The sequence below is a fragment of the Bos grunniens genome, chromosome 3 (assembly GCF_055505025.1).
Source record: "Bos grunniens cultivar Pamir isolate PY7600 chromosome 3, Bosgru_T2T1.0, whole genome shotgun sequence".
Lineage (NCBI taxonomy): Eukaryota > Metazoa > Chordata > Mammalia > Artiodactyla > Bovidae > Bos > Bos grunniens.
The window spans coordinates 86225368-86238107 of NC_141167.1; the positions used below are offsets into that span (position 1 = coordinate 86225368).

At 39.1% G+C, this 12740-nt stretch overlaps 1 long non-coding RNA gene across 1 annotated transcript in view; it reads right to left on the reverse strand.

Moving 5' to 3' along the window:
• LOC147375949 (uncharacterized) overlaps window positions 1–12740 on the reverse strand; it is a 56340-nt gene that overhangs the window by 14541 nt on the left and 29059 nt on the right. Inside the window, exons 2-4 of the long non-coding RNA XR_015160592.1 lie at window positions 7004–7081; window positions 5197–5331; window positions 2621–2728 (exon numbers count right to left, since the gene is read on the reverse strand). This is a non-coding gene — a long non-coding RNA (uncharacterized LOC147375949). The remainder of the gene's footprint in view (window positions 1–2620; window positions 2729–5196; window positions 5332–7003; window positions 7082–12740) is intronic.

Sequence of the window (12740 nt, forward strand, 5' to 3'; positions counted from 1 at the left end):
CTAAAACTAAGATCATGGCATCCAATCCCATCACATCATGGCAAATAGATGGGAAAACAATGGAAACAGTGACAGACTTTATTTTCTTGGGCTCCAAAATCACTGCAGATGGTGACTGCAGCCATGAAATTAAAGACGCTTGCTCCTTCGAAGAAAAGTTATGACCAACCTAGACAGCATATTAAAAAGCAGAGACATTACTTTGCCGACAAAGGCCCATCTAGTCAAAGCTATGGTTTTTCCAGTAGTTATGTATGGATGTGAAAGCTGGACCACTAAGAAAGCTGAGTGCTGAAGAATTGATGCTTTTGAACTATTGTGTTGGAGAAGACTCTTAAGAGTCCCTTGGACTGCAAGGAGATCAAATCAGTCAATCCTAAAAGAAATCAGTCCTAAATATTCACTGGAAGAACTGATGCTGAAGCTGAAGCTCCAATACTTTGGCCACCTGATGAGAACAGCTGGCTCACTGGAATGACCCTGATGCTGGGAAAGATTGAAGGCAGGTGGAGAAGGGGACGATAGAGGATGAGATAGTTGGAGGGCATCACCAACTCGATGGACATGAGTTTGAGTAAACTCCAGGAGTTGGTGATGAACAGGAAAGCCTGGCGTGCTGCAGTCCATGGGGTCACAAATAGTCAGACACAACTGAGCGACTGAACTCCGAAAATTAAAGCAAGATGCAGAACTCTCAACAAATCTTATATTTATATCACTATATATGCAATTATAGCAGAGACTGGCTGGCTGTTTACCAATTTTGTTTCTCTTTACTCCTGGACTTAACAGCCAGTCTACATTTCCCAGACTTATTTGCAATTAGGTATAGCCATGTGGCTGAGTTCTGACCAATGTAATGAGAGCAAAAGCAATCTACTCCACTTGCAAATCTGACTCAGAAAAACTGTCTGTGGGAGTCTTTGCTACTTTCTATCTTTCCTTATCTACAGGCTGAATGGACAGGATTCTAAGAATATTCCACAAGACTGAGGTGACTAGGTTTCCAAACAACCATTTGGTAGCCCATCCACTAAGTAGAAAAGTAGAAATATCTGCTATGGACTTTACGGGGCAAGAATTAACCTTTTATTCTGTCAAGCCACTGAGATATGGTGGTTTGTTTGATGTAGCATCTAGCATTTCTTACCCTGGGTAATTTGACTATGTAACTTCAAATCTACTGATTTACAATATTTTAACAAAAAATGCTATATTTCAGAGCACAGTGAATAGGGAACAGGCTTGGTAAACAGGGAATTTTCATGGAGTGTAATAAACACAATCTGAGGCTTATAAAAATGGAACTCATAGCCCAATATTGGAAGGGCTTATCTTATTAATAAAGAGCAAATACACAAGAAAGGAGGCAGAGAAATGGCAACACTCCAGAGTAAATCAGTAAAGTGCTGTCTTGGAATCCAGGATTCTGATAATACATGCAAATTAGAAAGTATTTAGTTAGAGATAAAAATAGAAAGAGCACAAATTAAATGGTTGTGGGCATGCTCCATAGAGCACAAAGCTAGATGAAAGTCACTCTTTTTCTAAAGGAGATAAAAAATTCAGGGTAGAGTTCAATTGTACCAATGACATCAACAGCTTCTAAAAATTCCCTTCTGCTGAAAATCAAGTATCAGATTCAATCTCTCTTTGCCCTGCTGATAATTTCATCTCTTGGAAGCCACAGAAAGCAACAAAAGGAACCGATGTTACAGACCTTATTCTGACAAATAAGGAAAATGTGGTTGGTGATTGGATATGACAGGAAGTGACCACGTCATTTTGGAGTGTTTCATATCTCTGAGGTACGCCTGCAGGCATCACCATCCACGCATCTTTCAAGTCTTTGATAGTAGCATTAATCCCTACAGTTCCTCTAGGGATTCAATATTACTTTCAGTTCACAAATTTGTCGTTTCTACTATACTAAACTACACATCAGAGTGAATATTTTGCTAGTGTCTTAACACATCTGTTCCAAATAACATCCTAGGGAAATAACCACAAGACTCTGTGGATCCAGGGAGCCCACTGTGATGAAGACTTGGGTAAACTCCATTTAACAGCTACATCAGTCAAAATGGTCTAGGTTATGCAGCAATAGCAAATAACCACAAATATGGGTGTCTTAGAAAACCAAAGCATAATTACTTATTTTCCATAGCATCATTGATTAGTTATGACTATATCCCACAGTGTTTCACTCCAGGACTCATGCTAGTAGCTGCTCTCTGGAGCACTGCCTACTTTATGAGACAGGGAAAAGAAAAATGCAAAACATTAAAAAAAAAAAACTGTGTCTGTGTCTTAAAGAGTGGCATATGTCATTCCTGCCTGCATTTCATAGTCAGAGCAAATCTACATGCCACTCTGGAGTTTTTCATGCTATAATTCTGCCATCTTGAAGGACTGCAGGGAGAGAAAATGGAGTATTTGGCAAATAGTAATAAAATACACTACATCATTTGACCTGCATGGATTGCCATGCTAACCGGTAAGAACATTATGGCATTTTTCATGGTTTTTTCATTCAAAGAACCCTAGGAAGCAGTGTCATCTCAGAGGCAGTATACAGAAGTCCCAGAAATGTCTGGGGATTTTTCTGTAGATGACTTACAATGTATGATTGAAGCTATGTCACAGGATTCTTCCTCCAGGAGATAGGCCTTTCCTTCTATTCATGGGGTTCAATATTTGAGAACTTGCTCAGACCGGTTTCTCAGACCTGAGAAAGAGAATATATAGCATTAACTCCTCATGGTGATAAACATTAAGCCTCCAATCACAGACCTAGAACTTTTATATTTTATATATAAAGTAAAACATTGTCACATAAAAGTAAAGCTGCCTATCTGTTTTAGTCTTAGGGACACCATGATTACTTGGCCATATTCAGAAATGTCTGTAATTAAACCATTCTAATTATCACTATTCAGCTTATCTTGGCTTGGCAGTATCTACTTGGACCATCACTCTGAGATCCATCATTCACATTTAAATCAAAGAGCCTATTTCTATGCCAGTATCTTCAGCTGGAAAGACTGATGCTGAAACTGAAGCTCCAATACTTTGGCCACCTGATACGAAAAGCTAACTCATTAGAAAAGACCCTGATGCTGGGAAAGATTGAAAGCAAAAGGAAAAGAGGGCAGCAGAGGATGAGATGGTTAGACAGCATCACCAACTTAATGGACATAAATTTGAGCAAACTCCAGGAAATAGTACAGGACAAAAAAGCCTAGGGTGCTTTAGTATATGGGGTCACAAAGAGTCAGACACAACTTAGCGACTGAACAACAATAACATCTTCAGCTCTCAGCCCCAGACTTTAAGGACAGCCAGTAAAGAACTTTCCAAGAAAGCTGGTGCTCCTGTGGTCAATGTCTTACCTCAAGTTTTGATAAAGGCAGTATTCTCTAAGAGGATGTATTAGCTTTTTAGGGCTGTCATTAAATAATACCACCAATGGGGTGACTTAACAGAAATTTATTTCCCATGGTTCTGAAGGCTGGAAGTCCAAGACCAAGGTATTGGCAGGTTTGGTTTCTCCTGTGGTCCTCTCCTTGCCTTGCAGATGCCTGCCTTCTCTCTATGTCTTCACATTGCCTTTACTCTGCACTCATTCTTCCCTGATATCTCTTCCTTTTAGAAGAACATCAGTCATATTGGATTAGGGCCCCACTCTTATGACTTTGTTTAACCTTAACTGTCTCTTTAAAGTCCCTGCCTCCAAATACAGACACATTATTAGTTAGGGGTTCATGAATTTTGGAGTGACACAATGCAGTCCATAACACACTCCTTCCTATTATGTTTTAACTTTCACATAGTAGACTTTGTAAAGTAATGAATTCACTTGTTTTACAATTATTCAGTGTGTAAAAGAATGAACTTTTGGCCTGGTTTTTGGTTACTTTGGTCCTGTAATTCTAAAAGATAAGATTTCTATGACTGAGGGCAGTCATAGAAATATTCTGGTTTTCTGAGGATGTCTTAAGTAGACATTTTTAAACCCTGAGATCATTTCTTTCAGTAATCTCTCCAGTGCCCTCAGAAATATCTGTGGTTTCCACTCCAACGATATTCACATATTGCAGCAGTTACTTGGTCTTCCAAAACTGTACTTTTACTATTAGGCAATTCATTCTATTCAATACAGGTGATAATTTATATAACTATTTGATCATTAATTGATATCACTACTAAGTAGGTCATCACTGTTTCAAAGATAGCAACTCCAATAACAAAGCTTAAAATCCTATTTTTGAAGGTCTTTTTCTTGGAGCCACTCTTGTTAAGTGTTCAGTGAAGACAAAAATCTATTATAGGTAGTCTAAGCAGGAAATGATCTAATATTGTGATCTCACACTGTTGAAAGGTCTAAAGAGGTGAGTTGGAGCTACGCATCAATCAGGAAACCACATAAATCTGCCAATGAAGCTGCAACTGCTAGATCTAATAGTGAATGCGAGAAAGCCACTTGCAGAAGCTCATGTTAATCTGCCACCACTTCTGATGGAAGAAGAAGAACCCTTTCTCACGTTCTCCTTCCAAATGTTATATGGGCACCTTTCATTAGGCTACACTAAACAAGAACTGTTGGCAAAGAATTCTGGGAAATGTAGTTCTCAGGTTTCTGGCCTGTACCCTACAGGGAGAGAATGGTACTGAAAGCTGATAGACATATATCTGGCACATATATCTTTCCAGAAGCTTTTGGAGGATATGCCCCACAAAAATGAAAGATTAAATTAAAAAAAAAAAAAAAAAAGAGGAGAAAGTAAGATCCTAAAAACAGAAAATTCAGGACAGAAGAGAGGCAAAGAATTTTCCAAGATAATGGAAACAGGAAGTCCTGGGATGACAGCTGTGTTAGCTGCCTATAGAGCAGCCAGCCCAGATTAGAATAGGAGGATATAGGAATTTAACAAAGGACTCCAAGAAAAACAAGTAGAACTGATAGAATAGTTTGACTGTATTCAGAGGATTTGTACAGTTCTGTTAGAGAGATAAGGAAGAATTAGGCATAGGTATGGCAATGGCACCCCACTCCAGTACTCTTGCCTGGAAAATCCCATGGATGGAGGAGCCTGGTAGGCTGCAGTCCATGGGGTTGCTAAGAGTCAGACATGACTAAGCGACTTCACTTTCACTTTTCACTTTCATGCATTGAAGGAGGAAATGGCAACTCACTCCAGTGTTCTTGCATGAAGAATCCCAGGGACGGCGAGGCCTGGTGGGCTGCCGTCTATGGGGTCGCACAGAGTCGTACACGACTGAAGCGACTCAGCAGCAGCAGCAGCAGCAGCAGCATAGGTACATAAAAATCTAAACAAATAAAAAGCAAGGCAATAATTAACTCCAGGAAAAAATTGTAAAGTGTACTACTTGGTTTAATGAACAATTTTTATAATTAAAAACTATAAATACTAAATATTAGCTTAATCAAAACTGTATATATAATTATGTTGGAAGGAGGGGAGGGAAGGAAAGTCAAAGTGTAATAAAAAAGTTAAATTCTTACTTTCTGTGATAAGACGTATAGGTTAGTTCTTAAATGGATACATCTATAAATAGTAATATGATCATATTAATTTTAGAGTTGGAGGTAAATATTAAAAGAATTAGCTAAAAGATGTAAAAGTAGTTCATTCTCAGAACTGATTTGTAGGGATGAGGAAGAATAGAAAGGAGTCTGTTGTTTTTTTGTTAAGAACCTCAAAGAATTATTTGATTGCTTAAACTACACACGTACATGCATTAGTTAGTTATAAAATACTTTTTTTAAAAGTCTGAATGAGAGATAAGGAAATGAAGACACAAGGTGTAGCCCAGTGTCTCTCAAACTTTCATATACATACAAATCACCCAGGAATCAAATAAATAAAATAAAAGTGCAAATGCTGCTTCAGGAGATCGGGGTGGGATCTGAGAGTCTCCATTTATTTCAAGCTCCTGGTGCATGGACATATTTTGAGTAACAAAATTATATATTATTTTTAGTCTTAGGGAAAAGAAGAGAGAAAGAATTAGAGATATAAAGGATAAAATGAGGTTTTGATTGTGAGAGGTCCTACTGTACTGCTGTTATTTCTTTTTATTCCTTTCTTGCCTGAAAATAAATCATATACCGTTTCCTGTGTGAAACTTCCCCAGGTGGCTCAGAGGTAACGACAACCTTGTATGCAAGACAGCAAAAGAGACACAGATGTATAAAACAGTCTTCTGGACTCTGTGGGAGAGGGAGGGGGGGATGATTTGGGAGAATGGCATTAAAACATGTATAATATCATATAAGAAACGAATCGCCAGTCCAGGTTCGATGCAAGATACTGGAAGCTTGGGGCTGGTGCACTGGGATGACCCAGAGGGATGGTACGGGGAGGGAGGTGAGAGGGGGGTTCAGGATGGGGAACACGTGTACACCCGTGGCAGATGCATGTTGATGTATGGCAAAACCAATACAATATTGTAAAGTTAAAAAAAAAAAAAAGAGAGAGAACAACAAAAAAACATCTGCCTGCCAAACAGGAAACATGGGTTCAGTCCCTGGGTGGTGAAGATCTCCTGGAGAAGGGAATGGCAACCCCCTCTAGTATTCTTGCCTGGGAAATCTCATGGGCAGAGGAGCCTGGTGGGTTATAGTCCACGGGGTCGAAAAGAGTTAAACACGACTTAGCAATTAAACAACATTTTCCCTCTCCTAGTCTTGTCTGAAGCAAAATTAATTATTTCCCAGGTTTGGAGCTCCCATAAAAATCTTTACCTCTAAGAGTCCATGTTTCATTGTATTGTTACAGTTGATATCTTGTTTGCTTCCTACACTGAGGTGTGGGAAAATAAACCATGATCTTCCCCTTAAATCTGTGTAATCCTTGAATTTAGCATAGGTATTAGAAATTTCAAAGTTTAAATAAGTGCTTAATAGAAATAAATCACTAAGGAATGAATATAGTAACCAATTACAATCATTAGAACTGTTTGGAAGGTAAGTACTTACTCATCGGTGACATCAGTTCTTTATATTTCATAGAAAAATGATGAACCCGTAATTCTCCTAATTCCATAATTCTATGCCCTGGATGTTATGAAATAAAAATAACATAAATATTTGAAATAACACTTCCAGTGGAGATATGTTATCATGCATTCATTAATTTATTCTGGGGAATATTTTTAGCTTTTAACATATCTAATTACAATTAATAATTTTAGTAATAGAAAAATATTATTTTATATGATATGTTGTTATTTTAATCGCTAAGTCATGTCCAACTCTTTTCAACCCCATGTGGCTCACCAGGCTCCTCTGTCCTTGGGATTTCTCTGGCAAGAATACTGAAATGGGTTGCCATTTTCCTCTCCAGTGGATCTTCCCAACCCAGGGATTGAACCCAGGTCTCCTGCATTGGCAGGCAGATTCTTTAACACTGAGCCACTTGGGAGTGAATGAGTGAATGAAAGTCGCTCAGTCATGTCTGACTCTTTGCAACCCCATGGACTAAACGATCCATGAAATTCTCTAGGCTAGAATACTGGAGCCTTTCCCTTCTCCAGGGGATCTTCCCAACCTGGGGATCGAACCCAGGTCTCCCACATTGCAGGCGGATTCTTTACCAGCTGAGCCACAAGTGAAGCCCTTAATAAACTGTCACTTAATGTGGTAAAAATATCCTCTAATAGGTTTTAGGTTTTAGCTGTCAAGGTCAGTTTAGTAAGATTTAGATCTCACAAACAAAACTGACCTCAACTTGGCAGCTTCTGCACCCTAAATTAGAGCACTGAAAAGAAAGTCAATACATTCTAATTAGGGTGATAACCAGCTGTTAGTAAATGGGCCTAGAGAAGGCACACTGCCAGCACCAACTTTTAAATAACAAGAAGTTCATTAAAATGATAAGGCAAGAGCACTGAGGGGCTGACACATAGTTTCAGCTAGTCCTGGGAGGTGGGACCTGCCAGCCTCAGGCTGAATGTATCATTCCAGATTCTGGATTTAAGGCTACAGATGTCTTATGATACAGCAGCTAATGATCCTAATTAGAAAAATAATTAAGAAAAGAAATAAAATAACAAGGGGAAGGAGCTGGGACAGCTGGTGGTCAGTCATCTGTCAAAATTCAGGTTCAATTTGTACTTCTGGTCCAGAAGGGAACCTACAGATCAGTTACTAGTCAGTGGTTTTTATGCCTGGGTGCACATTGGAATCCCTTGGATTCTTCAAAAAATGACTGATGCTTGAGTCCCACAGCCAGGCATTGTCATTACTCGGTTCCTGCTGGGGTCTGGGACTCAGGGTCATTAATTTGCTCCAGATCACCCAGTTTTTAGTTAGTTGCAGGCTGGAGATGATCACTGTTGGTATCCAGGTGTGCATGTTTTCTCCCACCCAGCTTCTGCTGTACCCACCCCGTGATATGCTGCAGATGCAGTGGACAGCCTTATTCAGCATTTCGAGAACATCTTTCATGGTGAAATAAAAAGCATACTCAAAACCATGTGTGGCTCAGTCCAACTGGAGAGACCATGTCAAAAGAGCTTTGTCTCTATGGGGTAGAAACTTGTCCATTCCTCTTCATTCACATCACAGGCCAATCTTGCAGAAACCAGCAAGTTCTGAGTAAGGTCTGGGCAAATAAATAATAATTCTATAATTCCCAATTGGCCTGCTTCATCCTGTAACCAAACAGCTGTTGTCTGCTTGCTGAGTGCATATGCCTGCCACCCCCCGCTCCCCCCCCCCACCGGCACACGCACACATACACACACAAACCATAACTCATACTCAGCTATAATCAGACAGTTCTCTAAAGCCATTCGCAGTTGGTCCTAGAATCCAAAATGATTTTATCATTGATGTAATGGTACTTACCTAAGAATATCAATACTTAATTGCATCTAACCGTGAGAAACACCTTGACAACTACAGTGTGAAGAAATCTATTTGGTCAATAATTCTTAAGTATATTCCAAATGGACAAAAATGCATCATGGTAACCATGACAAGGAACCTGCTTCTCAACCTAGCATCAGAGAGCTTCTTGCTATACCTGACCTATCCAGCCAAGTGGACAAATGTCAGAAAAACCACATTGCAAAATTCGCTAAGATCTCATGTTTGCTTTTTAGTACATTAAAAAACAAAAAACAACTGACTCAATGTTTGGCAGAAACCAACACAATATTATAGAGCAATTATCCTTCAATTAAACATAAATAGTCTTCCCTGGTGGCTCAGACGATAACGAATCTGCCTGCAATGAAGGAGACCTAGGTTCAATCCCTTAGTCGGGAAGATCCCCTGGAGAAGGAAATGGCAACGCACTTGAGTATTCTTGTCTGGAGAATCCCATGGAAAGAGGAGCCTGGCACACCACAGTCCCTGGGGTCACAAAGAATTGGACATGACTAAGGGACTAACATGCACATACAATTGTAAAAACTATACTGACCATTAAGAGATCTAGAACTTAAGGCTTCTCTTGGCTTTGAAGCATTTTTGATATAAGTAGTCTTCATACATCAATGTATATCAGAATTACCTGGGTTGTAGAAGCTAGGAGTGTGTATTTTTAAATTGATTTATTAATAGACTTGATTTTTTTAGAACAGTCTTAGATTTACAACAAATTAAGGTGATAATACAGAGAGTTACATATACATGTGTTTCCCATATACACAACTTCCCCTATTAACATCTTACACTAGTTTGGTACCTGTGTTACAATTAAAGAATCAATGCTGATACCTTATTATTAACTAATATCAGTAGTTTATTCAGATTTCCTTAGTTTGTACCTAATTCCCTTCTTCTGTTTCAGGATACTACATTATGTATGTGGTTGTCATGGGTCTTTAGATCCCTCTTAGCTGTGACAATTTCTTAGACTTGTTTTTGATGCCCTTGACAGTTTTGAGGCATCCTGGTCACGTATTTGGTAGGAAGGCCCTCTACTGGAATTTGTCTGATATTTTTTCTTGTGATTAAAGGTGGGTTATGAGTTTGGGGAGGAGAATCACAGAGGGGAAGTTCCATTTTCATTATAGCGTATCAAGGGACATACAATCAACATGATTATGACTGCTGCTGACCTTTACATCTGCCGAGATAGTGTCTGTCAGGTTTCTCTAGTGAACAGTTACCTTTTTTCCCCTTTCCACGTTGCACTCTTTGGAAGGAAGTCACTTTGGGCAGTCTGTAAGGAAGGAGTGGGGGTTAATGCCCCCCTCCTTCACGATGAAGGATTCATAGTTTATTTGGAGTTCGTCTGGGTGGGAAATTAGTGTCTCCCCAATTTATTCAATTATTTATATCAGTATGGACCTGTTAACATTCATTTTAATCTATTTTATACTGGATTATAATGTAAAGGCACTTTATTTTGTAGCTAAAATGTTCAAGCTTTGGCATTTGGGAGCTCTTTTAGCTGGCTTCTGTGCACATTTAACATACCCCTTCTGTGTGTGTGTGTACATATCTATAAATATTTCTATATTAACCATTTGTATCAATGTTAACATTTTACAAGAGCTTCCAATTCTAATCCATTACCATATGGGTCATTCTCTCCCTTTTCTGAAATCTCCCACTCTTAACAGGAAGATACTTGGAACCCACCACACACCATTCATTTACTTAGCTGATTCTGACATGCATGTACAGCAGTATCAGAATTGTTAACACTTAGCCTCCGTGAGAAACAACTTCTTTGACTAGAGTACACATATGCACTCCATTTTGCCTTTGGTCTTACAGATTCCATCCATTTCCAAAGTAACCTAAATCAGGATCTTTTCCCTCATTCCTTCAGTGAGAGCATTTCACAGGCTTGTGATACAGTTAGATTCTCTTGTCAAAGTCTGCAGTCTTTCCTGGATCCCCAGACCTCCTAAAGGGTCTTTCTATTTGCATATATTAAGGTTCACCTTTTGTGTTGTAAAGCTGTTACAGGCTTTGACAAATGCATAATATCATGCATAAATCATTACTGTATCCGACAGAATAGTTTCATCACCCTAAACATCCCCTGTGCTCCACCTATTCATCCTTTCCTCCCACCCCCCAAGCCCTTGACACCACCGATCTTACATACTGTCTATATAGGTCTGCCTTTTCTAGAATATCAAATAATTGAAATCATGTAATATGTAACCTTTTTAGATAGGCTTCTTTCACTTGGCAATATACATTTAAGGTTTCTCCATGTCTGCTCATAGCTTGATGGCACACTTCTTCTTATTGCTGACTAATACTCCATTGTATGGTTATATCACAGCTTGTTCATCCAGTCACCTATTAAAAGACATCTTGGTTGCTTTCAGTTTTGGGGAATTACAATTAAAGTTGCTGTAAACATCTTTGTGCAGATTTTATATGCATATACATTTTTGGCTCAGTTGAGTAAATCCCTAGGAGTGTGATTGCTAGATCATACGCTAGGACCATATTTAGCTTTGTAAGAAACTGCTAAACTGCTTTCCAAAGTGACTGTACATTTTGCATTTCCATCAGCAGTGAATGAGGATTCCTGCTGCTTCGCATCCCCATCAGCATTTGGCATCAGCAGGTGTTGTTGTTTTTTTTGTTTTTTGTTTTTTTGTTTTTTTTTAGTTTTAAAGTTCTGTTGTAGTGATATCTCCTTGTTAGAAATTGCAATTCCCTAACAATGAGTGACATTTTAGAGCATTTTTTCACATGTTTCTTTGCCATCTGTATGTCTTCTTAGGTAGTGTCTGGGAATGTATATGTTTTTTAACAAGATTTTTCAGTGGTTTGGATGAAGACCACAGTTATAGGGCCTTCATTCATATGCCACCCATCGTTTGCCACTCACCTTGACTTAATTCTTTGTCCCCATTATAGTCATCCTAGATAACAACAGGGATATGTTTCCTTTTATCTGATTTCACAGCTAAACATGTTTTGTCTTTGACATTTCATCACTTACCTGAAAAGTGATCTCTACCCTAAGGCCTGAGATAGAGGTCAATGTGAAGGTGCTTGTGCCTGAAGATGGCTTCTTGGTTCATACTTGCTACTTGGAGACACACTAATTTCTATACTTTGACAACTTTGTGCCCACGGGCCATCTTTACCCAGTCCCCCGACCCAGGACCCTCTCAGGTGGGGATATCTGGCACTATAGCTCTCAGTTCACAATTCAGGACACACGCTCTTTCTGTGGAGATGTAATGAAATGTGTAAGCCCATTTGTAAACAGTGTGACACACAATTTAAAATAAGGCTTAAAATTTAAGAATAAGCAGATAGCTTCTCTTCTGACACTATAAACATCAATTCTTAAACAATGACCACTAAATCACTGTTTCTATTTTTTATTTGAAGAAGAAACTTTCTACTTTCTCTGCAGTCAGCAGTCAGAGCCTGTGTAAACCAAACTTCCTGGAGACTTATCATTTCATACTGTGTTTTCAGGAGCATCAGAGACATTATCATCTTTCTAGAAAAGGGGTCCTTCATCTCTTTACCTCTCCTAATCCATAACAGGGTGTTCTTACACCTGCCCATATCCCCTTACAGAGACTTAGAAGTTTGTTTTATATTCTCTATTTACTCTCTTTAAACAGTGACGTTGTTTGCTAAGTTGCTTCAGTTGTGTCTCACTTTTTGTGACCCTATGGACTGTACCCCGCAAGGCTCCTCTGTCCATGGGATTCTCCAGGGAAGAATACTGGAGTGGGTTGCTGTGCCCTCCTCCAGAGGATTTTCCTGACCT